General features: G+C 42.6%; 1 protein-coding gene across 6 annotated transcripts in view; it reads left to right on the top strand.

The window, feature by feature from the left end:
- Positions 1-27,832, top strand: part of TMEM178A (transmembrane protein 178A) — a 251,528-nt gene that overhangs the window by 203,604 nt on the left and 20,092 nt on the right. The gene's annotated exons all lie outside the window — the stretch shown is intronic.

Here is a 27,832-nt window from a genome sequence, read left to right as displayed (position 1 = left end):
CCCCGAAGTGCAGGGTTCCTTTGGGTTAGACCTCAGATAACATTAATGCATTGGTGGAGGCAGCTGAATGCAGATAGGACATCTACTTTTTTCCAACCTTCCTGATGACTGGGTATACCATCCTTAGGCTAGTCACGCCAGGGCGAGGAGAGTGGAAAACCGGTCCAAGCCTTTGAAAGTAGAGCTTTCCGTATTTGCACATGGAGTCTCTACAGAATCACTCTCTCTTAAATTTGTGATACCTTGTAAGGCTGTTTTTGTTGTTGTTTTGTTATTTGACACTGAGTTGTAGAGCATCAATTTGCTCTTCTGAAGTCTAGGTGACACTTGGCTCCCATGCGTGTAATCGGATCGTTTGAATTTTTTTTTGCTAATGTCATTCATGTAAAAATATTCAATGTGACAGTCCTACTGCTGAAGCTTCCTTCTAACTTTCAGAGCTTGACCCTTATTACAAATTCTTTTTCTCTGAGATGGAAAAAATAAAACAACCCACCTTCTTCCCTTGGACTCATTATTGCAAAAAAAGAAGACGTCTAAAATCAGTACATTTAAAGATTTAGTAGCCATCCAGGAGAGCAAAGAAGCAGATTTGTGTTGAATTCCAGTTTGGAATGGAATTACTTGGAAAGGAGGGAGTTAATAACATGTTGGCCTCAGAGTCTTGTTCGTTGGCGTAGTCCTCATTTCTCAAACATGTCAACTTCTTCCTTCCCGTGGCTAGCTCAGCTGGGGACTGCCATCTGAAATCTGTCTGTGTGTGGAAGGACTCCAGCACTTTTGGGGGGAAGTAGATACAGTAACCTTCCTTTGGGAAGGACGCTGTATTCTTTCCTCTCCTAACTCACATCCAAACCTGATTTCTCCTCATGAAGATGCTGCATAATTAATTTTGATAGTAGCATAGTACATGAACAAACTGTAAAAGCTGAATTTGGAGGTTCGGTTATGGAATGCTCGTTTAGGCAAGGCAATTTTGAAAGCTAAGCAGTGTAGTCTGTCTTTGGAAATGACAGAGCTGCATTTCCTTACACTCTTCCTGTGCCGAGAGTATTTGATTGCGTGTAAACTGGATATAGAATAATGCCTGAAACAGCAGGGTAGAGTTCATTCAGTCCGACGGCCGGCGGGGAGTGGGTGTCCCACAGGACACTTGCACATTCCCCGCCTCCCCACCTGGCCTGGCTAGCTGAGGTGCTGAGCTCCAGGGAAGTTCAGAATCGAATAATCCTGGAGGCTGAAGGGACTTTAGCAGGCATTCAATCCAACCTCCCCCCCATTGCTCAAGACTCCCTTCTTCTACATCTTTCTGACAAACGGTTGTCCAGCCTAGCACTTCCCTAAGACAGAACTTGTGTGCTAATTAAAAGAATTACAGTTTTCTAGTCATAAATGAAAGTTTGGATTAAAACGATCTCAGATTTGTAATACTGATGGTGTTTAGCTAATCCTTTTTGTAGGATACTAAAGAGTTCTAGGTTGTCATCAGAAGACCTGGGCCCCATTGCTGGCTCTACTGCTAAATCGCAGGGCTTCCTTCAACAAGTGTCCAGGCCTCCTTGGCCTTCAGTTTTCTAGTTCATAGTAGGAAGGCTCACTGTTCTTTAGGGGATTTTCTAGTTCTAAAATCTGTCATTGTTGTACTAATAGCAATGTAAATTTAGCTTCCTGGGAAGTTAATGCGCTGACATTATTGACATGAGGAGTTTGGAGGAAATGACAGACGTTCAGTACGTTATAGGATCATAATTTGTTGTTTGGGAGATGGCCAAAAGGGCCTCAAGTACTTTCAATATTGCTACTCATCTACCTTGGGCTACCTACATAACTCTTCTGGATCTCAGTTTCATCATCTGTGAGATGAATGGGTGAAATGAACAGCTTTAAAATTCTGTGATTCTAAGAATAATTTCAACAGATGATTTTGACACCCATGTTAGGTAAACATTATTACCTTTGTTTTAGCATCTGTGATATGAATTTGGCATTTGTGGTGTGTTTTGACATCTGTGGCTGTGGTATGAATTTCTTAAATGAGCCCTGTATAACTAGAAATCAACATGACATCTAATTTAAAAATTTGGACAACTAGGGTCCCACATTTCATTCTTACTTTCTTCTCTGAACTACCTTATGAGTCCTAAGATTTAGAAATGTTAACGATAGGAAATGAAGAAAAGTAGACTCAGATGGGAGAGTGGGGAGGGGAGGAAAGGGCCACAAGAAGTGCCTGACATACTTAATGAGCTTTTGAGGGAAAAAGAGGTCAGCCTTTCTTTGTGTGGACTTAGAGCACAAAGCCAGGAGGTGGGTGAAAGTTACAGAGGGGAAAATGTAGAGTTGATAATATGGAAGACCTCTCACAATTGGAATTGTTTGCATTTCCTGGAGGCTGGGCAAATATTTCTGAGAGATGTAGAGGAAAAAGAAACAGACAATGTGGAGAATAAGAGAATGGCTTAGAAATGCAACATATAGGCTCTGTAGTGTTCATCTACTTAAAGAGAAATCACATGAGCCAGAAGAGCAGCGGTCTCATTGGGACAAGTATTTGGGAAAATCATCAAACTCTGATTGTTACCCTTTCATTATGATTCTGTTTACTTCTAGCCCAGAGTGACCCTAGAAGGTCTAGATTGGACTTCCAACCAGGACCTTCAATAAGAATGGAAGTAAAGTTATAGATAAATCCATTAAGGATCAAGACTAGAACTCGATGCTACTCTCCCAGGCTAACGAAAGACCAGTCACCAGCACAGTTTGCATACCATTGTTTTTCCTCTTACTGTACTGACTAATCCACGTTTCACTATCTTGCCCACTGGGATAACATGGGAACTTACAAATGCTGTAGAGATATTAAGTTCACACTATATTACCATAGTTTACTATCCAATACAACAAATGCCCCTCAAAAGGCTATTATGTGCAAGGTCATATTAGGGAGATCTCGGCTACACATGTGGGGATTCTCTTGTGTTTGAGCTGGTCAATTGACTAACTTATTCTTCCATATATAGACCCTTCTTGCAGTTAACTTTTGTTGCTAAGGAAGCTTTGCTGGTCAAAGTAAAGACAGTCTCTGATAAGTATGCAAATGAAGTCATCCGTATGCAAATGAAGTCGTCCTCCACCCAGCAATAGGGGGGCTAGAATAGTTGAAGGAGCCTTGTGGTAGGAACTTGAGAGAATGGGTTTAAGGAGTAGATTCTTTATTCCTTCATTCATCCAGTTTATTCACTCAATAAATCTATATTGAAAGTCAGGTATTGTTTTAGGTATAGAAGATACAGGATTGAACAAAATGGATAAAAACGCCTGCCCTAATAGTTTATATCAAGTGGTGGAGTTATTTTCTAGTGGATTATACAGTCACTACTCTTAGTAGGCTGTGGGAAGAGCACTGTGCAAGCTGCTAGAGCTGGTAAGTACGTGACAGAAAGTACAGTGCAGAGTGATGGAGAGCTGTACCCTTTGGGGGACGCCCGGCCATTCTGTTCCAAGTGCAATTCTTATGTTTAAACTACTGGTTGAACATTAAAATAGGAGGACAGATGGAAGGAGACTCAGTTGGAAACATTCTATAATGCTTCTTTCAGTTACTGAAAACACTGAGTTTAATAAATAAACATTGATGAGTCTTGTGAATACATTATATGGAACTTTGGAGAAATTAATTTTGAATAGGAGTTAGTCATTGAAATGATATCAAAAGTGCCAACTGTTCTTACTAGCCTTAACTTTAATTGAAAAAAATTTTTTAATTAAAAATTTTCATTAAAAACAATTAACACTATTTTTCAAATATATGTACTTTGTTTATGTAAACCAAATCCTAATATTATATATTGCCTGCAATAAACAAAAGGAAAATGAATGTTGTAGTGTTTTGTTTTTATGAAATTAAAAGGGATAGAATTTCAGCAGTGTGAAGATTATAATTCTGTAGGCATACTGTTAACTTGGATAAATCATTTGGGATTGAATTCTTGAAACTTGAAATACAGCATGTCCTTGTGGTTTCAGAAGCATTTTTCCTTTAATGAGATAAACAGAGATATCAAAGACAGTAGGACATAAATACTTTGTCATTTTGCTCTCTGCAAGTAAAAGAAAGTAGGAGGATTGGTAGGAATTCACTGGGTCTCTTCTTCACTCTGCTAATGATATATCTGTTTCCCCTGTTGGCTTATTTTCCATGAAATTAATAGTCTGTACAGGACCCACTACGTTCTACCTGACACAGAAATAGATTGATGATTTTCTCCAGCTCATTTGTAGACCAAAGTATCATTTGTGTTAGAATAATTATCTCCCAAGAGCAGATGTATCTGGGAAATCTGAGAGGCAAGCACTGTTTCTCTTCCCTGACTCATTCGTTCACATACTGTTCTCAGACCTTCTCTTGGACCAGAAGATGCTGCTGGCAAAGGGATTCCTCAGTTTTCGGGGTGTTGGGGATATCATTAAGACTTCCTTCTTCTTTCTTTACTTCTCAAGGCAGTGGTCTCCAAACTTGTCTTAAGCCTCACTCTATGTAATTTATATTTATTCATTTTAAAATTAGGTGCATGGACTGTTCTGACATATACATCATGAAACACAGACAAAAGCAAACCTTGAAGGGATGGGGTAATAAACAGAAAAAGAAGTTCAACTATTTTCACCCACACTTTCCAAAGGACTGCTTGTGTACCCCCTGGCATGTATACACTCCTCTTGGAAGACTGCTTCTCTCACTGCCCATCAGCAAAGCTGAGTTTCTCATCTGGGCAGAAGAAGGATTGTTTGTTTACTATCATGGCTGACCTCTATGGTGGGTCCCCCAGGCCACCGTTGTATCACACGTATTCATCTTGCACAGGGGAGAGAAGAAGATGCATTTTATTTCTGTATCATTTCTGACATTAGACACAGTATTACCCAAGTGTGATACCCTATGTTTCAACACATCCTATTGCTAACACTCCTGAAGGTTATCTTGCATAGAAACTAGATTCTTACTTGCCTCTCCGCTATCAATAAAAAAGATACTTGCTTCCATTCTTTCCATCTGCACCGGGAAGTCACCTTTTAAAAGTGATTCATAAACACAAAAGAGGTTGGTGCTTTAAGTGGTTTGTGATCAAAATTGCCAGAGTCAGTGACATTTGTATCCACCATGTCTCATGGATAACATTTAGCAATGGCCTTGAGGGGAAAAACAGAAGAGTTTTTTTGCTATGCCGTACAAAGTTCACATCCAGTTATACCCGAGTGGCTGTGATTTTTTCCTTAGCTCCTGATTTTTCTTTTTCAAAGCTCAAAAAGAGCCGTTAAACCCCATCAGGCAGACTGCTCATAATTGCAAGTGTTCTTGATTGCCATAGAAGATATGTTTTTGTTTGGGGAGCATCTGGAAGTTACATTCCATTGAGGGAGTAACCAAGTCTCCCAGTGTCAATGCTAAATGGGAGACCATGGGGAGCGGCAACATTGAAGGAATTTAGGCAGGTCCTAGGGTTTTCCCAACAGTTACCAAGGGTGAACTCTCCTTTCCTCTTTGAGCCCACCTGCAGTGTGGTATACCCCAGGTTACTGACCTCTGACCTCTGCCAAGCAAACTGTGACCTCGAGTTGACTCTGTCCTTATTCCTGAGCCCATCTTTCTTATGTCCACCTTATCTTTCAGAGAGATTCCACTGTCCTTCTTTGACACTCAATTGTGTGACCATCTGAGGCCCATTTTCCTGTATTATTTGCTGGTTAAAAGAATAAAAATAATCAGATTTGGCCATCCCCTTCACTTCCCTCTCCCTTGCAAAAGCAACTGGTGAAATGAAGGAGAAAGTTGAAAACAAACTGGAGGTTTGGCAAATAATACAAATAGCAAATGTATCTCCTTTGGTGTAAAATATTAGTTCAGTAGTTTGGGGCAATTCAGATAAGATCATTCTAACCCTGTAGACTTGCTTTAAGTTTAACAAATTAGTTTTTTCTACCATTAATATTTTTTAAAAAACTACACCATTGCTATTGTCTAAAGCTTTGCACAACTGGTTGTAAAGATTTTTATCAAAATAAAGGTGTTTGTCAGTAGAAAATGGACTTTATCTTCAAAACCTGGTAAAATTTATGATGGTTTATTTTTTCACTTTCTTACAGTGTTTCCCTGTGGTTAAAAGTGATTGCAGTGATTAATCTGTTTTATTGCAAGTTTTAACTAAAAAGATGTAGCTGAACTTCTTGGAGCCTGAGAGAGCCCACATCGGCCGTCATGAAGCTGGCAGCCTTTGTTTGCTGCAGAGTACGGGGAAACTACAGGCTGCACTCCATCTTTCTTGTAACTCAGCCAGATAAGCCGACTGCAGACCAAATAATAATGTCATGGGGACACCCATCAGGGAATGCATTAGCAAGTGAAAAAAGGGGAACAGTACAAACCATATTTCAGTTTCCGTTATCTTGACTGACTGAGGACACACTGAATTATTTTCTGTAACTTGCTGGATGTCCCCCAGTGTTCAGACTTTTAAGTATTTTGTTCATGGGAAAAAATCAATCAACTCATTTCTCCTCTAAGGACCAAAGGGTTGTAATATGTTCCCTTTTGGTTTCTCCAGGTTATTTGATACCATATAGGTAGACAGGGAAGCGATTCCAGAAGTATGTGGGAAATTCTGGACGTATAGATAATTCCAGAAGGCTTCATTGTCCCTTCACAACAGGTACCTCAACTGTAAATCAACACTGATGCCTCCATCTGCCATGCCAGTAAGCACTGACTTGTATCCTTAGTGTCTATAACAGGCAAGATTGGGAGAGTGGGGCATGAGGGTAGAGGTGGGAGGCTGTATGTGACTTGGATCTCTCTTGTCTACATTTTAAGGAATTTTTGTTTGGTGCGGGGGATGTAAACATTTGCTTCACTCAGAAATCAGTCAACAAATGTTACTAATGAGTGTTGAAACGAATTGCTTTTGCAAGTAAGAGGCTGCTCAGTGAAAAACACGGGTGCGGTATCCTCCTTGCCCCGTGAGGTTGTGCTTTCTCTAAGGACCCCCAGAGTAGCGAGGAAGAGGGTCTGAGCAGGTGGATGGGGCTGTTGGTTAATTTGAGTTCGAATGCCATTTCTTATGTTCTCACAATTTTGAAAACTGCTTACAGTCATGTTTACAGTTGTCATGGAATTTTTCAGCATGGGCATCCTGTTAAATGGTACTCAAGGAGGTTATCCTGAAAAGCAACAGAATCGATCACTGGTCATGGGTTTGAAAAATTATGGAACTCATCATCAGAGAGACAGTTTGACCTAGCAGAAGATAAACTGTAGGGGGGGAAGAAACTAAAAATACAGTGGCCAATGATAATAAGTGAGTCTGGGCCAATTGAAGCTCTGTACGTTTGTTTTATGCTGCTGATACTTAATCACTTATTCCAGGTGATTTAATCCTTAGCATCTAACATATTTTAGGGAGAGTTTGTTTGGTGTTCAGACAATGGAAGTGTTGGTTGAAAGAAGCTAAAGTGAACAAATGCTAGAAAAATAAAGAGCTAGGCTGAACTAGAGTGGCAGGAGAAGCCACAGTGACTGAAAAATACTGTCTTTCTGTTCAGGTGTTTGAAACAAACAAAACAAAATGGGCACAAGGAAACTGTTTACTATTCAGTAGTAAAAGATAAAATCCAGCCAGAAGATGTCTGCTGAAGAAGCCTCAAAGTCATGTATTTCTTTCCTTTTTTCCTCAAGTGTTACCTTTTCTTTCTGAAAGAAACTCAAATTGGTTGGAGGAAAATGGGTAAGCACATGTAGAATCAAAGATTCACAGAGTTGAAAGGAACTTTGAGCCATGATCCTCACCCAATTTTTTTTACTGTGATGCCGTGATAAGAGGATTTTCATGTGCGCTACAAACTTCTGTCAATTACATGCAATTCCTAGCATACCAGCTCTGACTCCCTCCTTTTCTCTCTGAGCTCGTGTTTTCAGAATGCCTGTGAGGGAGGGCATGTTGTTATCAGCATAATCTCGATCAGTTTTAATTTATAAAACGGAGTCTAGCTTTTGGACAGGGGAGGCCCTTTGATCTTGTATAGAGGAGGCTTAGAGACAGCCATCTGATTGGCTGTGGCAGTGGGGGCTTTATCCAGGCTGTGTATTTTTCAGGGGTGAGGCTGGTACAGGGAGCTGGTGGACACTCTGAGCATGCGTACTCCAGTCTCCCAAAGTCGTCCCCAGGCACCACCACTGATTTGGAAATTGGGAGCTGTATTAATAACTCATTACCTGTTAGCCTTATGAATAGGTCCCAACATACCTGATTCGAGAAAGTTAAAAAAAAAATGACGGGAGAAATCATAAAAGGTCACAGTTTTGTTTGCCCTCCAAGTGTGACAGAGTTCTTGAAATAAATCTGTCTGAGGGCCCCTGAAAGGCATTAAACAGAGTAGCTCACTATTCAGTAAACCACACATACACGATGATTCTGCAGTCATATTTGATTATGCCATGGGAGAAATTGATGCTTCTTACTAATATGCCCCAGATTTTCATTTCGGAAATTTGTGGCATGGGTATTTTCGAGAGCATGGTTTTATTTCCTAAATTATCACACAGTTCTTGTTTTAGCACTCATCCAGTTCTATTTGCAGGTTAAAATGGCAGACCTAATTTTTTATCCCCCCTGGCTAAGTATTCTCCCATATATGTAGCTTTCCGGAGTTGTTTTTAATTCCTGAAAAGGTCAGGTGTGAAACATTATAATTTGGGTTGTCAGTCTAATTTTTTTAAATGCAATTAATAAAGTGCTTGATAAACATTCATCCACTCACATAAGTGGGTTTATCATTTAAGGATCTTTTAGTGCCGAATAGTAGAAAACCCAAATAAAAATGGCTTAACCTACAAGGAAAGTGTATCATCTCCCATAACAAGAACTCTGGAGGAAGCCTGTACCTAGGCTGGTTAATTAAAGATTGAATTCTGTTGGGCTTTAGTTGTCGCAACAGGGGCGATTTTGCCTTCAGGCTTGTCTCTTGCTGGTCGTCAGCAGGAGTGCCAGTCACTTCATCACATAGCAATAGTTCAAAGGCTAATAAAGCAGGAGAGAGGGGCCATGCCCCTTTTTCCTAAACCATTCTTAAAATGAGTGTAATGTCCCAGAAGTCTCCCAGAAGATTTCCCACAGGCCTCATTGGTTAGAATTATGTCACATGACCATTCCTAAACCAATCCTTGGCGAGTAGAATGGGATTATGGTGATTCCCTTGGACCAATCAAGCTTCCCCTGACAGTGGCTAAGGGTTCAGTCTCCCCAGGAAGCACTTGCCTGTCTGACACCTGAACAAAGTCTGGCTACTGTTAGCTCAGGAGACATGGCTGTTGTGTCCACAGCCGGAAAGTCCAAATGTCAGTACCGTCCTACCTGTGATCATTCCATAGGGAGAACAGGACTGAGAGGAGAACCCTGATTTCTTGCTAGCGCTTCCAGATTTACCGTATTCTCTCTCCCCACATCCTGCCCTCATGGGAATAGGGGAGGGAAAAACCTCTTTTTCCACTATATTCCTAAATTCTCAGGTTGGGTCCTATAAATTGACTGATAAAAGACAGATTAACAAGAGAAAAACAGAAGTTATTAACGTGCGTCATGCATATGGAGCCTTCAGAGATGGGTAACTCAAAGTGGTGGTTAGAACTTGGGTTTATATGGCATCTTAACGAAAGAACAATACATTTTTTTAAATTTATTTTTTATTTATTTATTTTTAAGAACAATACATTTTTAGGGAAGTGATAAGACAAAGGAAAAGGACTTTGAGTTTCTAGGGCTGACAAATTGTGGGAAGGCAAATATAAGGAGAAACTAATGGTAGATCAGGGCTAGAATTAGCAAGGATCTTTATGTAGATTCCTCTGGTACCATCTCTGGCTGATAAAGGTCTAGACTTATCTCCGGTAATTCACTTCTATCCTTCCTGGTACAGAGAAGAAGGAGGGGGCACCTTCATAAATTTATGTCCTGCTTTTAGGAGAAGGGCAGAAAGCTTTTCTTGTATCTGCTTCTTCTCGATTGCTTCAGCTCAAAATAATTCTTATGTCAAAGTGGCATATTTGGGGGCGGCATATTTTGCTCTTCTTCATGGGCATGTCGAAGCACCCGGAAAGCCCTGTGCTTTGTTTGCCGAAGAGCTGTTAGGGACTCTTTAACCTCTGGTACCCCAGGGACTGCATGGTTGTTTTTAAGGAGGCTTATTCATAATTGCACTTTAAAAAATGGGATGTAAAATGTTCAAAACTGTGCATTTTAGGGGATTTTGATGTACTCCAAGATCTGATAGTGCAGTTGTTATCAATTTAATACACATTGTATTGACGAGGTCAGTGTTGTTACACACCTGGAAGGCCACCTGCGGAGGTGGTTATTTAGCAACATATGATCCTGTGTTTGGAGGAGTGGGATGGAGGGAGCGTGTATTCTGATGCAGCTCAGGCATCTCGGCAGGAATGTTCAAGTCAAACCACTCCAGGGCACTTCATCTTTCCTGGTGGAATTGCTATGCTCTTCTTGGACCTGTCATTTGAAACTGAGAGGCCTATTTATTAAAGCTTGATACCTCTTTAGAGCAGGAACTACAAAGCAAGAAAACAATCTGAACTATTGCAGATGGGCTGAGCTAGCAGGGTGTTAGCATAGAAGCCTCAAAAGATGGTGTAGAGCCACAAGGTATGTGGGAGGACATATATTTGGACCACCAGCTTGCATGCCAATTTGTAGGTTCAAAAAGAAAAAAACAAGTGAGGAGGCAGGAAAGAGAGGAAAGCAGGAAGGAGCAAATGAACAACTATTTGGTGGATCTTTGGGGAACCAGCTCTCTGGGATCTTGTTTCTTTAAATATCTATCAGGTTTATCTTTCTAAAATAAAATCTTATCATGTCTTTCCTTTGATTAAAAATCACGGTCTGATGGATTCCCCAATAAGTTAAAAATAGACTGACTCAATGATCCAGCAGTTCCACTCCTAGGAATATACCCTAGAATGGAATATATCCTAGAATGGAAAATAGGGACTCAAACAAAAACTTATACATGAATGTTCATAGCAGCACTGTTCATAATAGCCAAAAGGTGGATACAACCCAAATGTCCATGAGTTGATGAATGGATAAACAAAATGTGCTAAGTCTATATAATGGAACATTACTCAGCTATAAAAAGGAACGATGTACTGATACATGCCACAACACGGATGAACCGTGAAAACACTATGCTCAGTGAAACAAGCCAGACACAAAAGGCAAGGTATTGTATGGTTCCATTTATATGAAATATCCAGAATAAGGCAATCCATAGAGACAGAAAACAAGGAAGGAGGAATGTGGAGTGACCGCTTCATGGGTATAGGGTTTTCTTTTGGGTTGATACCTATGTTCTGGAGATAGATAGTGGGGATGGTTGTACAACATACTAAAGGACAAGGAATTACACACTTTAAAAAATGTGACCAAAACAAAACCAAAACCAAAATCTCTGATGGTTTTGCACTGTCCACATCTACAAGTCTAAACTTCTTCGAAGGTCATAAAAAAGCCTTTGCCATGTGGCTCCAATTCCCTTTCTGGTGGTGTAGCCAGACACTTCTCCAATTAATCTAGGGTCAGGCTCCACCAGACCATTTGCTTTTCCCTCAATACATGTTCCCTTCACTCTGTGTCATTGTGGAACTTGTTTCCTCTGCCTGGAATGTCACCTTCTCTTGTCCATCTGGTTGCTCTTCCTTGAAAGCTTCCTAGTGCCACTGTTATTTCCTCTCTAGACTTCCTTGACTCTCCCCTTAGCCTCTCATTACCTGCAGAATTAATTGCTTTATTAGTTGGGACCCCAGTGTGCTTTGTACTATTATAGTACTTCCTACATTGTATTGTGGTTTATTTCCTTGTCCACTTTACCCCCTACCTTAAGGTTGGGGATGGATGCCACCCAACTCAGTATCTGGCACATGGCGATCTTCCCATAGAATAGCTGTTGAAAAAATTCCACTGGATTGATTCAAATCACCGTCATATCTGGTCCATTCTTTTTCACCCACTCCAGAGTTTCTCGTTCAATTCAAGGACAAGGAGAAGAGAGACTTATTCTAATCTTTCAGGGACTAGGACACTAATAATTAACTCAAAGAAGATGAAGTAATTGGCATTAAAAAAAAGCAGTAGTAGTAGTATATGTAAAAAAAGAAGCATTTATGGTGGCTTTTATATTGAAAGTATTCCAGAGATCAGCGTAAAACTAACAGAGTGTTTTTATGGAGGATTTGCCTCATAAAATGTTCTTAATCCTTAATAAAAGGATTACATTATTATTGCGATTTTCTTGTCTTTCTGCTTCTACCCCATTGGAAGTCCCTACCTTCAAGGAACTGTTCCTTTGTTCTCTCACAGGACCTAGCTGGGTGATTTTTAGATACTAGGAACTCAATAGATGGGTAGTGTTTTCCTAGGTTTATTCTAAGTATTTTCTTGTACAGTTTTGACTTAGTAAATATTCTGTTTTTCAGTAAAACTGTTGCAAGTCCAGTTACATACTTCCTTTCACCAGAAAGCACAGTAGCTAGAATGAATCTCTGAAAAACTCTTGGTGACTGCCCTTCGTCAGGCTCCTTACTGAGCTATTCTGTTGCTGTGTCAGGCGTCTTAAGAGGGAGGCTCCTGTATGCTGAAAGAAAGCCTGGAGGAGCATCTGGGGTTCAAGTGTGCTCTTCGGACTCTTCAAGCTGAGATAGCTCTCCAAGAGACTGGTGGCTTTTCTGGTGTGCTGAAATGATCTCCCCTTCAGCTAGTTTATTTTGAAGGTTATTGAGGTGACAGCAGGCAGAGATTTGGGGCATCTTCTTCCCTTTGCTATTAACTAGCTATGTGACCTTGAGCAAGTCACCTCACCTCTGCAGATCTTCATTTTCTCATTTGTACATACAGAGGTTGGATCAGTGTAACCTGCTGGGTCTCTTGCAGCATTAACTGGCTGTAATTATAGGGTGCCCAGCAAACAGCAGCTTAATTAACTCCACAAAGTGTAAGGATAGAAAAAGGTCGGTTCTCCCTAGAAGCAGGTAAGTGTTAGGACAATCCAAATCTGAGAGCCTTTCTCTCTTTTCATTTGTTCACCCACATGCCTTTCCTTTGCTCTTTTGAATGCGACATGCTTTCTTATTGCTAATTTTCTTTTTCATTTCCTGAGGGTTTCAAAGGAGAGAACAGGACTTTCTATATTGTTCCAGGAATTCTCTTCTGTAGGAGCAATGTTTGCCATTTGGTTGGAAGGACTGAACTGTATAACTTTTTCCTTGTTAGATAATTTCACAGGGAATTGGTAATAATAAGTTATATCTGGTTTTAGAAACTGAAGTTAGAGTTCATAATAGAGAGCAAAAATGGAGTACCCTTTAGAAAATTGCATCGTATAATTTAAATTTTGCCTTACTTGCTCATTTTTAATTTGTTTGAAGAAGTTCGAGAGATTTTGATGGAAGAAAAAAAATCATATACTTTCTTTTTGTTACTACAGGTAAAAAAATCCTAGGTTTATTCCTTTTTTGCTTCATGAGAGTATTTAATACTCACAAGCCACTTGAAGTTAAATAGAAGTCCACAGTTATCTATCACGATTCATTTTGTTCAAAAGTTTTAGAGATATGCTTTCTGAATTTAATAATCCGCTGTGTTAAATACTTGGAAGTTATATTTGACCACTTTAATTCATACTATGAATCTTGATTATTCACTTGTTTCTTTTTTCCCCTCAGATTATATTTTAGGTGGCTTGCCACACGTTGTAATTGGCATAATAGTTAATTTCACTGAAAGCCCTATTCAAAAAATTTGAACATGATATGACTTTCCTTGACCCCCAATGTTTTCCTTTATGTAGATGAAAGGATATGCCCAGGTAAACCTCTTTAGGCATCCATGGCAATGATTATAATGGCAGATCTGCTGCTCTACTTCTGATGCTTGGTTGGACGAGTTTTTACTTAAATCCTTCCACACAGAGCAGAGATGAGGTAGACAAGACAATCATCTGTATCATCCCCATCACGGTCAGGCTGATTCTTATTGAGAGAGAGTGTGAGTTCCAGAAGACAAGAGTGGATATGGTCCAAGGTAGCAAGCGTACTACCTCACCTTTGCCCCATCATAAGCATTTTGGTCATTTGGAAGACTTCGAAGTTTATCTAAGAGGAAGGAAAAAAGAACCTGTTCAAAACAGGTTAACAACACTGCACTGAATGGTGATGGGGAAGATAGGGGAGAGGCAACCCCATGGAGAATGAGAGTCATCACATAACCGTCTTAACTTTGGTCTCTTGATTCTTAGAAAGTCTCTTCATTCTTTTGGAATTTTGTTTGTTTCCCTTTACAAACAGTAACACTAGGAAGAGTCTTACAAAGTCTGTGGGAGATTATGAACTAGGGAACTGAAATCACTCTGTAGAAGCCATATGACGAGGAGTGTGATATTCATGGAATTCATGAGAAAAAGCACTTTAAATTTACACAGCAGATTCCTTTCTCATAACCCAAAGCAGTTTTTACAAAGAGAAAAAGGAGACACGTTCTCTGACTAAGCATACGTGACTGAGGAGAATAACATTGGGACTGCTGTTAATTACTGCTTGTATACGGAGGGGAAGGTGGCCCTGTGGAGGGGGCGGGGGGTGGGGGATGAGCAACCCTGGGAACTGGGAGCTGTGGTCCTGGTCCTGGCTTTTCTGCCACCCGTGGGACCTTGGCAAGTCATTTAAACCTCTCTAGATCTCAGCTTCTCATTTTTAAAGTTGAACTTCATGATTTCAAAGAGTTTTCCAGATTATTACCTTTTATGATTTATTTAGAGCATCAGGAAGGAAAGGGTGAGTTTTCCAGAGAGCCAAAACCTACCTTTCTGTGCCTCAAAAACTTGTTTTTATCTGACTGGATGGATATATTATTCAATGCATTATGCACATCTCTGCTTTCTGAAACAGCACTAAATTTAACTTTTGCTAAGTGACTCAAGGTTGTTGCTATGAACTATGATGTAATAGCCAGGTCCCCTTGGGGAATATAGAGGTGTGGAGAACTGTGTGCCTCAGAAGCAAATGACGCAGCACACCGTCCTTTACACAAAAATGATTGTGACGTTCTGATTTGTGTGTGTGTGTGTGTGCTTGCTGCTTTTCTAAATATCACTTCTTTCTGTTTCCGTTGTCTGTCTCGAGCTGCCCCTTTTTGTATTCCACTTTGCTGCTTCTAGTGGGCTAGGAACAGGGGGTCAGAGATGAAGCAAGCTGGAATTAGGTCTGAAGTTAGGGCAAATAGTCACCAGGTGAGGTTACAGGAGCCACCCCTGAGAGTGAAGATTTGGGGACTTCCTCAGGTCACTGCCTGAGGCCTTTGGGGTGTTCTGTGTTGCAGTAAGCGGCCCTTGGATAAGTACAGTATCGAGGTGTCTGGCTCTTCCTATTTATGGAATGATGTAATGTTTGTGACCATCCTTCCTAGAGGAGAAAATAAGAATGAGAGCTGGGCGGGAATGACACAGCCCAAGGGACTACAAGAGGGCTCAGAAGTAGAAGAGTGTCAACAAGTGGGCAGGTGTGCGGATCTGTGACAGTGTCCAGGTGATTGACAGGCAGGGCCAAGTCTCATTTGTAGGGCGTCCCACAAGGTCATCCTGTTCGCAGCCTTGGCTTGCAGCCGTTCTCCACCATGACAGCCCATTACTGCCTTCTTTAGATGAAGCAGATACAGGGGGACTGGCAGTGGCAATGTTGAATTAGGACCCATGGATGCTGAACTTCTGGTTAATTGTTATTCTTTTGATCCTCGGGACCACTTGCAGGGTAGCTTAAGAAAATGTAAATGGGTTATTCATTTCTGTGTATTTACATGTACATGCCGCTTTATTAGCTTGCAAAATACAGTGTCATCCTTTTCAGCATAAACTTGGACACTGACTAATTTGCACTTCTTTAATCTGCAAGCTTGGCAATTTGGGGCAGCCTCCTACCTCCTCCATCCTCCCTCCCCATGATCTCCCCTCTCCCACCCAGCAAAGCCAAGAATGTTATTTTAGGTTGTAGGAGCCATATTAAAAAAATACCACTGCGTTTCTCTGAGCTTTTCTGAAGTTTATAAATAAATAAATGAATGAATGAATGAATGAATGTCACATGGGCCAGTCTCCCGTGGGGCTCTCTTTGCTGTGTTTTCTGGGCACTCATGGGAGAAAAGCAGTCAGGCCTGGTGCTATCCTTGGACTACAGCTCCCCTGCCCAAGAGGGGGATAGGAGCTCCTCCTGGGCAGGAGGAAGCCAGGAGGGTCCAATATATGTAGCTGTGGCTTCATCCAGGATTGTGTTTATGTAACTCCTGGGGGTGTGGGGAAAAGCCAGAAGATGATCGGTAATTAGAGAAACAGGACTGTGCCACCCATTTTGGCATGGGAGTTAAGTGAGCCACTGTTGTGTCCCACTTATGCTAGAATTTTCCTCTCTTTTAACACCATCGGGAAGGATGAGGATGGGTACAGTGTGGAAGCAACATCTGCTTTCTTCCCTTCTAAGGCTGGCCCCTCCTGACTTCTAGAAAAATACTGTCATAATCGCTCTCAGGATTCTGGAATTACAGTCCTTGTAGCAGCGTAGCCTGAGGCCTTATTTATCCGCGGCTTTGACTTCTTCTTTATTGATTTGGGCTGATAATCATGCAGTCTGTTGGGCTGGTTCTAATTATTTTGGCTATCTTAATTATTGGATTGCGCATGACCTGTTCTGTTAAAATAATTTCTCAGCAAAAAAAGAATTGAACCAGGTCAAGAGTACATGCATCTACCTAGTTCCTATCTGCTTCTGCCTCTAGCCCTTTGTGTCATGTTAAATGAATCATTTTGCTTCCCTGTTTTTCATTTTTCTCTCTGTGAACACAGAGAGAATGATGTTTATCTTGTGGCTTAAGATGTAGGGTCACTAAATATCACACACTCTTGAAATGTAAATTGTTGTTATCAGTTTGATAGGACCATTCATGCTGCCTCCATGTAGTTTACATCTTTCTTTCTAATTATGAACTTTCATAAACACACGCTCATTATAGAAACTGCAGAAAACTGCAAAGAAGAAAACAAAAATCAACTGTAGCCCTCCAACTTAGTTATATAATCCTGTTCAAAGTTTGATTTCTTTTCATCCAGTCTTTATGCAAATATATGTACAAAGACATGTTTCTATAATATGATATATACTGCTTTGTAGCCAGCATTGAGCCACAAGAATTTTCCAATTTTAATCATTTTTAATATCTGCAAAGTATTTTAATATGTGGGTGCATCGCCTTCTAGCTAACTAATCTCTCCTACTCGACTCTCTCCTCGTATCCTTTTTTGTCTACCTGACGGAATCATCTCCCGGAAATAAAACTTGATCCTATCACTTCCCTGCTTAAATCCTTCTGCAGCTCCTGATGACGTGCTGGATGAGGCCTCGCTGTGTGGGGGAAGGAGCTTTTCCTGCCTGGTCTCTGCCAACCTCTCCTCTTAGCTCTTTGCTTCTCGTCACGCTCTATCTCACACAGCACCGAACACTCCTTACCTCTGCACCTTCCCTTTTGCTCTTCTTCCATCTGGGATGCGCACTCCTGCCTCTAATGCCACCACCCCTGTGACCTGGCTGTCTCTGGCTCTGTTTCAAGGTTCCCTGCAGGAGGCCTTCTCTGCCTTTCCCTCGTCGGGAACCTGTTTCTCTGGACAGTTCTGTGGTGGCCTGCTGGGATCTCCATCACTCAACTGACTCTGGGCCCCCTCCAGTGCGTTCTCCATGCTAGGGCAAGAGGGAAGTGTTTTCTGGCTGGTTTGTTTTTAAAAATCAATTCTGATCATCGATTCCGGTCATTTGCAATCTGGGGTGGCTTCCACCGAGTCTCACAGTGGAGGCCAAGTCTCGATCCACGTTCAGGCTCTCCGCGATCTAGCCCCCATCCTCTTCTCCAGCGCCATCTTCCCCGATACCTCCTCAGCCCAGTCTCGCAGGCCTTCCTCTTCAGAGCCCTCATACGTGCGCTTCCTTCGGTTCCACGAGCATAATCCTGCTGGTCCTTGGGGCCTCAGCCTTCTTGGACGGCCTCCCCCTTCCCCTCAGCGCTCAGCCACCCTCTTCTGTGCTCTCCAAGCGCTGTGTGCTTCTCCCTTATGTCAGAGTTGTGATTTGGCATCTGTCTGTGCTATCATTTCAATAATGCCACTGTCCTTCACTAGACTTTAAGCTCTCTGAGGGGGAGACTTGTGTTCGTTTTCATTTATAGGTAGGATTGGCTTGGGGGAAAATCACAAGGTCCAGGAGCTGACGTTAGAAAAGCTATCAACAAATCAAGCTAGATGGGACCAGGTCCGTCCCAAGTCACCAAGTGGGGCAATGCCAGAGGCATGGATTAGAGGTGATCGCCTATAGTTCTTGGAATAGCCTATGAAATCAACATTATCAGCCTCATTTTAACTCAGACTCAGAGATTTTCCTGAAGGTAGCAGGGGGTAGGGCCATAATTTAACGTTAAGTCAACCTCGAGGAGAGGGGGCTGTGTGGAATGAAGAACATGCTGGTCCAGGCTGTCTACTGGGAGGTGACGGACCTCCTGGCGTGCGGTGGTGGAGCCCCAGGTTTCCGTTTGCGTGTCTCAGGATGCATTTGGGCAGCTGGCTGGCTCGTTGTATGGCCTTAAACCAGCCAGGCAGAGAAGCGGTGCGGCCAGAAGCAGGGAGCCCTGCAGGGGCTGGTTTTACCTCTGCACATTGGTGCTCCTGGGAATTCGTGGTGTTCTCTGAGTCCTTTTGCATTTGCCCGACAGAAGTGGGGGCAGCTGTTGGCCAGGGTACCAAGGTCCTCGGAGGGCACAGTGCTAAATCCTGAGGAAGAAGTCACCGGGTGCTCAGACCTGAGCGGACTCAGGTACTTCTGAGCCCTGCAGGGCAACGGAGGGGGCCTTTCTGCTTCCAGTCCGGGGCTTTTAAAGTTACCCCCAGAGGAGGCTGGATGCTCTGGAACCCCGGTGATCTAGCCTCAGGCTTTGAAAACCAGACAAAGGCAAAACGGAAGTCTCCGTAAGAGAGAATAATCCATAAAGGATGCAGCCAGAGAGTTTTAAAACATTTCTTCCGTATTTTCTTAAATTAGGTTTTTCTTTTAATTACCTAGTTATCCTTCAGAAACTTGGAACAGTCCCACTCCTTATCAACATATTCCTTGTCAATTATGCACAGGCTCAGGCTTATGGTGCTGAGAGGGTGATGCTTAAGTACGAGGCAGCTGGAAGTTTTTCCCCTTGGGTTGAGGGGAGTGATAGGAATGCTAATGGGCTATCGCTCCGGGCTGAGCTGGCAGCTGGAGGAGAGGCCTCCCTGAGCACGGGGCCCGGGGACCGCCTGGGGACCAGAGGAGAGGCTCGTTGCCTGGCTGCTGACCCAACCGGATGAATGGGGGCTGGGGGTTAACCTGCAATTTTTGTGATTCTGATCGACTCTGCCTGCTTCCTGGGTTCTTAGCACTGTATCCTCAAATAGCTGATTGAAGTGATGCTTAGCAAAACTGCCTATTGGCACTTTTTTTTTTTCCTGCCCAGTTGTCTATGCCATTCACGCTGCTTGATGTAAAATTAGGGTCGGAAACATTTAGTGGGCATGTTTGGATGAGATGTGGGCTGAAATGTGTGTGTGTGTGTGTGTGTGTGTGTGTGTGTGTGGGCACGCGCAGCCGCATGTGCGTTATAGGGTGCAATGAGCACTGAAGTAAATAAGGTACAGCTCTGGACTATATGCAAGTTATCTCGTCCTGTCCTCATCCTCAGACAAGGACTTGTGACGACTAGATGTGATAAGCACAGGTGGAAAACAGAAAGAGAATTAAAGCTCTCCTTCACGCTGTCACCGGAACTGGACCAGAGGTACATTTGTGTTTCAGGCTCAAGCACTCGACGGTTATCTTGGCTGCTTGAACTATGTGGGTAGGTGGGTAGTTCTGGTAGGAGAAAGGATGGGGACTTCAGTCTGGAGTGTGCATCTGTGGGGTGGGCCCTCTTTGCCTTCCCTCCAACAGAGATTCCCTTCGGAGGTGGGTTCCACTTGGCCAAGGACGAGGTTTACCCCTCCAATCCTCGCTTTAGGTATTGAATCCCAACACCACTCCCCCAATTTGGGACCTATGTGGGTCCGGGGCTCTGGGGTGGAATCTCTGCGCCAATGGCCCTCCTTCCCGTCGCGTGATTCCCACACCTTCCTCTGTCTTCCCAGCCACTCCTGTGCCCCTTTTGTTTTTCCTCTGCCTCGGTTAAGGGTTTAGGCACCTGAAAACCTGCTCGGCAAGCAGGGAAAGAAGTCTTTGCCTGCAGCGCTTTGGACAGTGGTTTCCTCCAGTCTTTGTTTGTGCTTCCTTGTGGGTAGAGGGCAGTGTGAGAGCAAAGGGGATGGAAATACACAAATTAATATTACGAGAAAAGCAATGCCACGCGTCAATCCGTGCCTACCTGCTCTGTCCTTGTTCACTTAAGAGGACTAATTAGGCATGATCAGATGTAGTCATAGTGACTCTCATCTGACAAAGTCTGTTAAGATATCTAAGAACTGGTTCTGGAAGCAGATGCAAATGCAGTGCCAGCTCTGTCACTTGTTAGCTGTGGGATTTCAGGCAGATTATTTAACCTATCTGAGCCTCCGTTTCCTCCTCTGTAAAATAGAACCTATCTCATGGGGGAAGTGTGGGTAAAGCTCTCGGCATAGAACCTGGCACATAGCAAGTCCTCGGTAAATTATCATCATCACTCTTTAGCTATGGGCCTTAGTGAGTGCCTTATTTGTAAAAGGGACAGGATATCTGCCTTATGTAACTAACAAGGATGCATAAGAAGGCACTTTCAATACAGCATCACAGCCTGTATAATAAATATGAGCATGATTATCCTTTTCCTATAACTACACTAAAGCAATTCTGGGGGTCTCAAAAGTGTGCTTATCTGGCTGCAGATTTATGTCCTGATTTAGAGATGCCTGGAGCTGTTGCAGGAGCCGGAACACATGGGAAATAGTGTAAAAGCTGCTAGAAACAACGGTCCTGTCCTGACTGTCATCTTCCTGCAGCTGCTGCAAATGGCTTTGAGATTTGGCTTCTTCTGCTGTAAGGTTCTTGCACTGGAAGGTGGTGAGTGTCATCCTCAGCTCTTGTTGGAGTGAATCCTTGATAATTCATCCAATCTGGAGATTTTATTGCTCCTTTGCTTCTTGTCTCTGGCACCCACCAGGCCACCTAACCATGAGAGGGCAGACTGAAGTATCGATAGTAAAAGGGAGTAAAGTTCAAACTTGTCAGTTTTTGCTTAATCATTGCTTAGCCTTGATCATTACTTAGAAAAAGTTGAAAATATCGTTTAAAAAATAGTTTGTATTGTTTTTGGAAATTGATTTCAATCATCTGTCAAAGCCCAGGAGTACAATTCTGTCAGTGATCCAGCAATAGAATAGGCTTTCCCTTTAGATCCTGAAGGCTGGCTTTAAAGGGGCTCCTAGTTTCCATTTATCTTGATGTGTATCTGTGACACCTCCCAGCATAAATCCAGCAACTCATCTGGTGAAGAGGATACAAGAACATTGTTCACGGCAGCAAATATGTTTAAATTTTTCCACAGTCTGAGCAAAGCTATTGCCCTTGTCTATATTTTCATAAATGAGCTCTACCAGACGTTGCTTTCCTCATCTCCAGGTACAGTAGCAATTAGTCAATTCAGCTCGATCCAGGACTTACCTTCATGAAGGAAACAAACTTTTGAAAGTGTAGCTCAATTTGAAGGATTCTATCAAGGCACCTGGAAGGGGCCAAGAGTGCATTGTTTTTAAGGATCATTTGCCCTGGGACACTGCCAACACACTCTAAAGTGGGCAGCCTTTCTCCAGTAAGCTGCTCTTTTCTGAGTACTTGGGAAATTGCTAAAGGCATCAGTATTTATAGGTCATCTGTGGCAGGTGGGAGATAGCTTTCTCCCTCTCTCTCTCTCTCTCTCTCTCCCTCTCTGTCCCTCCATCCTTCCCTCCCTCCCCCCTCCCCATTTCAGAGTTGTTGTTTAGTTGCACTTTGTTAGTTTTCAGTTTTTGTGGAACCATATTCTAGATTCAGAAAGTAGGTCCTCCGTCTAAAAGGCACTTGCTGAATAAATGTTTGTTGGACAGATGAGTAAGTGAAAGAAAGAATAAAGGGTGAGGTGATTGACTGTTGTTGGCAAAAGGTAGTGACTGACACTTGGCCACTAAATTTTTCGCCAATGCTGAAGATGAGGACAAAATTACTGCTGTCCTTCAGGTCAGGACTCATGCTTCACTGGTCCTGCTTATGAAGGGGGATGGGAGGGGAAGGGGTGGATAGACACTGTCCTTTATTAAGCATCAACTATGGGCGTGGCAGTGTTAGGACACTCGATGTATGTTATCTCGTTTGAGCCTCATGACAATTCTGTGAGGTTTTATTACCTCTATGTTACAGATGAGGAAATGGAGGCTCAGAGTGGTCCAGTGTATTGTTCTAAATCACACAGCTGGTTCCAAAGCCAATATTCTAGTTTGCACTCTTGCATGCTGCTTCTTATACACACATATTAAATGCACAAAAAGCCCCATATTCCCAAGTTTCTCCCAATATTTAGAGTGTAAATGTTTAACCTTCCGATTAAAATATATATATATTCATTCATATTCACACGAATTGAAAAAGTCATGGGGCCGGGAGAGGGAAGACAGCTTAGGTTTGCTTCCCACACTGACTATTTGGATGTATCCCTGAATCCAGGAGATTTTAACTTCAAGTGTGTATTAACAACAGCTTGAGACCCAGGTGCTATTAAGACAGCTTTTGTCCAGCCTTTATTGATCTCTCTGAGGTCAGCATGTTGTGACCAGAGCACGAGTAACTAGAAGTGACTGTTGGCCTGTCCCTGTAACACGGTATCCCCTGTGGGAGGGAAGATACCACAGTGTTGAGACTTCTGCATCCGCTGAGTCGATGGCTGTATTTGGTTTCACATGAGATGGGGCTCAGGGCACAAGGCGTGGGATGGGGTGTCAGTTATTGCTGTGTCTGCCTTCTCTCCAATGGCATGATCATGTCCCCCTTTCCCACATTGGCAACTCTGAGATGGAAAAAAGAGGCCAGGACCTGTCTCCACATTTCGATTCTCTGGTCTCCTGCTCGAGAGAGAAGGTGCAGGGGAGGATAAGAGAATGAGGAGGGAGAGAGAGGCAGAGAGTACCCAGCTGGGCTGCAATCCCCCATTAAGCCACATAGAATCACATCCTCTCTTCAGCCTCTAATCGTAAATCCCCAACCCACCAGATACATCACTGACTGTATGCCATGATGGTTCTGAGAAACTGAGAATCCCTGGCTTGAAAGTTTTTTTTTTTTTTAATTAATTTATTTATTTATATATATTTTTGGCTGTGTTGGGTCTTCGTTTCTGTGCGAGGGCTTTCTCTAGTTGCGGCGAGCGGGGGCCACTCTTCATCGCGGTGCGTGGGCCTCTCACTATCGTGGCCTCTCTTGTTGCGGAGCACAGGCTCCAGACGCGCAGGCTCAGTAGTTGTGGCTCATGGGCCCAGTTGCTCCACGGCATGTGGGATCTTCCCAGACCAGGGCTCGAACCCGTGTCCCCTGCATTGGCAGGCAGATTCTCAACCACTGCGCCACCAGGGAAGCCCGAAAGTTTTAAATATTGTATTACTTTTTATTGTAGACACAGCAACATAACTAAATTAAAGGAAGTTTAAATTTTAATTCAGCAAACGAGTCATCATTCACTACCGTAACCCAGTGAGAATTTCCACCTCTGTACAGGATCAGGCCTGCTTGAACAGTTATTTCTGGTTTTCTCCACTGTTACTGTTTTAAAAAAAAAAACTTCCTGTGATGATGATCACTCTTTCTGCAATAGGTTGAATCCCTCAGACTTGGCATTGAACCTTCCCTCTTTGGCCCCTAGAGATCATGTGTTTACAGTTCAAGGAACTCACTTCAGTCTTGCCTTTAAGCAATAGTCCAGTTGTCTGGGTTTGTTCAGGTAAATAAAGTAGCAGCAGCAGAAGTAGTAACAGTAATAGTAGTAGTAGTGATAATAATAATAATAATGGAAGCTTACACTAATAGTATTATGTAAGTATTATATTATGTAAGTATTGTATATTTAATCCTCCTATGAGATAGATGGGCTATCACTGTCTGTATATTACAACTGAGGAAACTGATGCCCAGAGAAGTTAAAGAACTAGCCAAAGGCACACAGCTAGTGAGCGGTGAAACCAGAACGCAAATCCATGCTGTCTTGCTCCAAAGAGAGTATAGAGTGAACACAAATATAATTCTGTGCTTCTAAGAAGTTGATTCTCCATGAGTAATAAGAAGTAATTATAGCAGAACATGCTAGTATGTTGTGGAGAAAGAATCTAAGCAAAGAATAATATTCACACCTTTCAGACACTTGCGATATCAAACCCTCTTGCTCTCAGTTGCTTTTGCTTTAATTGGAGCCTTATTCACCTTCATCTGGAAATCTCCTCTCTCCAGTACAGAAGGCACCAGCCACGTGAGATTACTGAGAGCTTGAAATGAGACTCATCCAAGAGGAGATGTGCCGTAAGGGGAAAACCAACACTGGGTTTCAAAGACTTGGTGTGAAAAAAAGCGTGTCAAATACCTCATTAATAATTTTCAAAATCTTGATTGCATGTTAAAATATATTAAAATTAATACCATCTGTTTATTTTTGCAGTGTGACTATAAGAAAATTTAAAATTATATATGTGACTTGCATTCTATTTCTACTGGACGTCAACACTCTAGATTTACTGATTTTATATCTTTCTCCTTTCAGTTCTGGAGACTTCATGATGGGTTTGCCCTTCAGGACTGGTTTTGGTCATTTTGGGCTTAAAAGTCAGCTTTAAGCTACTAAGCTTACTGTACTTAGTTCATTGATCTAAGTGAGGGCTGTTCATACTCATTCAAGGAGGTGATGAGGAAAACCTTTTCTTTTGTCTGTTTAGCCCCTGATTCCCTCGGAAGTTAAATCTCATGGACAAGGACATGGTAGCCACCCTGCCCTGTGAGCCCACAGTTGATCTTTCCTTTTAAATTGGGATGTGCACAGGCAGAGCAAAGAGTTCTTCATTTTTCTGCCCATGGGCTAGTTATGGAATTCCAAGTCGCCTTTGAAATGTTTTAGGAAACAATGCAGACTGTTCACCGACACTTTCATCTGCTAGAGGACCTAAAGCATCAATCATACTGTAGTTGTCAGCAACCTCTTAAACGTCACGGATCCAGAAAGAAGTCACAGCCTCGACTATTGAGGAACTTGGGACATTCAGGGGGAGGCAGACTTGCTGACCTATTAGGAAATAACAAAGACTGAGTAACTAGAGCCAGATTGTGTGGCTCAGCCTCGAAAATCAAAATAAAGCCAGAGAACGGGGTGGGGGGGGAGCTGCATGGGCTGCATGCGTGGGGAAGACTTTTTGCATGAAGGCTGTAGGCCTGGAGGGCTTAGTAGGTTGCAGATCGTTCTAAGGTGAAGGCTGTAGGTATGGGAAGAAATGGGCGTGACACTGCCAGGGGACATGTCTGGGAGGGGTGGGGGGAGCCCCTGGGGACCAGTCACATGTAAGTGTAAGTGAGCTGGGGGGCAGGGATAGATGATAGGGGCCCGTAGCCTGGGCTTGATTCGGGGGAAGCTGATGGTATGTTCTCGATGGGGCAAAACAGAGCTGGATGATGAAAACCCCAGGCTTATTGCTCTCAGGGACCACCAGAAATGTTCTCATCTCCTGTTAGCCTAAGTGTGGAAGTTGGTACATTGGCACAGCGTTAAAACTATTCAGTATACAATTATGTAGCACCTACCTTTTGCCAGGCACCTTATTTGTAAATAAACACATAATTCTAAGATAAATACAATGTTACATGATGGCAAGTAAAGCTGTGTCCCACTTATAGTTATCAATTTAAAGAAGCATATTAAGCTCATGATACTGTGAAAGGCAGGTGGATATAACAAAAATCTTAAAGGTTTTCATGTTCTGCATTACAGATGGGCAACTGAGGCTCCAGAGGCCCCAGGTCTTCACACAGCAGGTTTATCTAAGAGTGGCGTGCAGGGTGGGATGGAAAATGGGGAGAGAGTGGCAAAGAGGCCAATTAGCCAACTGTTTAGGAGTGAAGTGAAGATTCTTTAGGAGTCTTGAGAAGTGGTGAGAATGGAGAGGAAACATGAGAGCCACTGGTTAGACCGTTGTTCAGGCAGCTGTTTCATGTGTCTGTTTATCTCTCTGTGTACTTGGTTGATCTGCGATGCTCATTTAGGGTTCAGACTCCTAGTGTGTCTGATTGTTCTGTTGGTGAGCGTGGGCAGATGCCGAGAGGTAACTCATAATCAGTGCTGACATTTATTGAGCCTTAGAGTGGGCCACATCCTGTGCGATGTCTCTTTCTGTCCTCACAATAACTCTGTAACGTATCTGCCGTTATTCCCCCTCTTTTACAGATGAGGGAACCAAGGCTCAGAGAGGTAAGGTAATTTACCAAAAGTCACACAGCTGGGAGTCAAATCCGAGTCTGACTGACCTCCAAGCCTTTAGCCACTGCATATACTGCCTCATCGTTGATTGACTCTAATGACTTTTGGCAGCATCTTCTGCTGTTTCTCACTTTTCTCCCTCATTTAACCTGGAGTGTGAGTTTCTGTAACTTAGCTTAGAATTTGATTCCTTTCTCTAAGCATCAGAAACAACAGAAATTCACCAGCCCCTAAGCCCCATTTTTAACCCCTGTGCAGCATATTTTATATATCTTTATTCTATGGTTTATATCATCATTAAAGTGGCTCTACTTGGCCCTTTAAAAAGCTAATTAATCACTAAATATAGACCACAAGTTGTTCTTTTCAACCCCCTGCGTGTCTCTTTCCCCCCATTGTGAGATGCCATCTGGTGCTATGAGCTCATGCTTTTTGTGTTCCTTTTCAGAGAGCCAGATTCATTGCTCTCTAAACCCGGAAAGCCAGTTCATTTCAAAGTTCACATGCATGGCTTTGAAAACATTTGCATCTAATGCCTCCTTGTGGATTTTCACAGTATCACTCTTCAACATATCGCATGGCATTTCTGTCTTTACCACCGTCTATGTATATATGTATACTCGTCTTTTTACCAAAAGGACTTAATTTGTCTTTGGCAAATTAAGCAACTAGAGGTCTTTTCTGGTGTGATTTTTGTCAAGTTTCATTTTGTCAGTTTTACATGTGTGCTGTAGGAAGCCAAAACTTAATAGTATACTTTACTCTTCGAATCTGTTTGACTTTCTGCTTTAACAGTGGAACAAGTGTTTAAGGAAATAAAAGAGCTAATGGCAGGCGTCTGACACTACTGCTGATCTATCCTTTACTCCATCTTTCTCTTCCAATTCTGCCTGAAGTCTCTAATCATCTTCCAAGGGAGTAGAGCACCAGGGCTGTAGAGCATTTTCTTGCAAACTCAAGAGAGAAGCTCTGGGTTCCCTACCACACTCCCAGGCTTTGGGACCTTTGGGTTACTGCTTGTTACTCTCCAATCCAGACCTTGTCACTCTTCCCACTTCCTTTTTCTTCTCATTTCAAGTTCTTGGCAGTTTAAATTTAACGTGGGAGGCTACTGGGGAAGGAAAGGTAATTTGGTGATGTGTGCACTGCTTACCTCATTCCTGGCACACGTGTGGCGCTCTCCTGGGGGAGCAGGAGAGCACTGGGCTGGCCGGCCGCCCGCC

This window comes from Balaenoptera borealis, assembly GCF_965194805.1.
Source record: "Balaenoptera borealis genome assembly, chromosome: 15".
NCBI classification, from domain to species: domain Eukaryota; kingdom Metazoa; phylum Chordata; class Mammalia; order Artiodactyla; family Balaenopteridae; genus Balaenoptera; species Balaenoptera borealis.
This window is presented reverse-complemented; position numbering and strand designations above follow the sequence as displayed.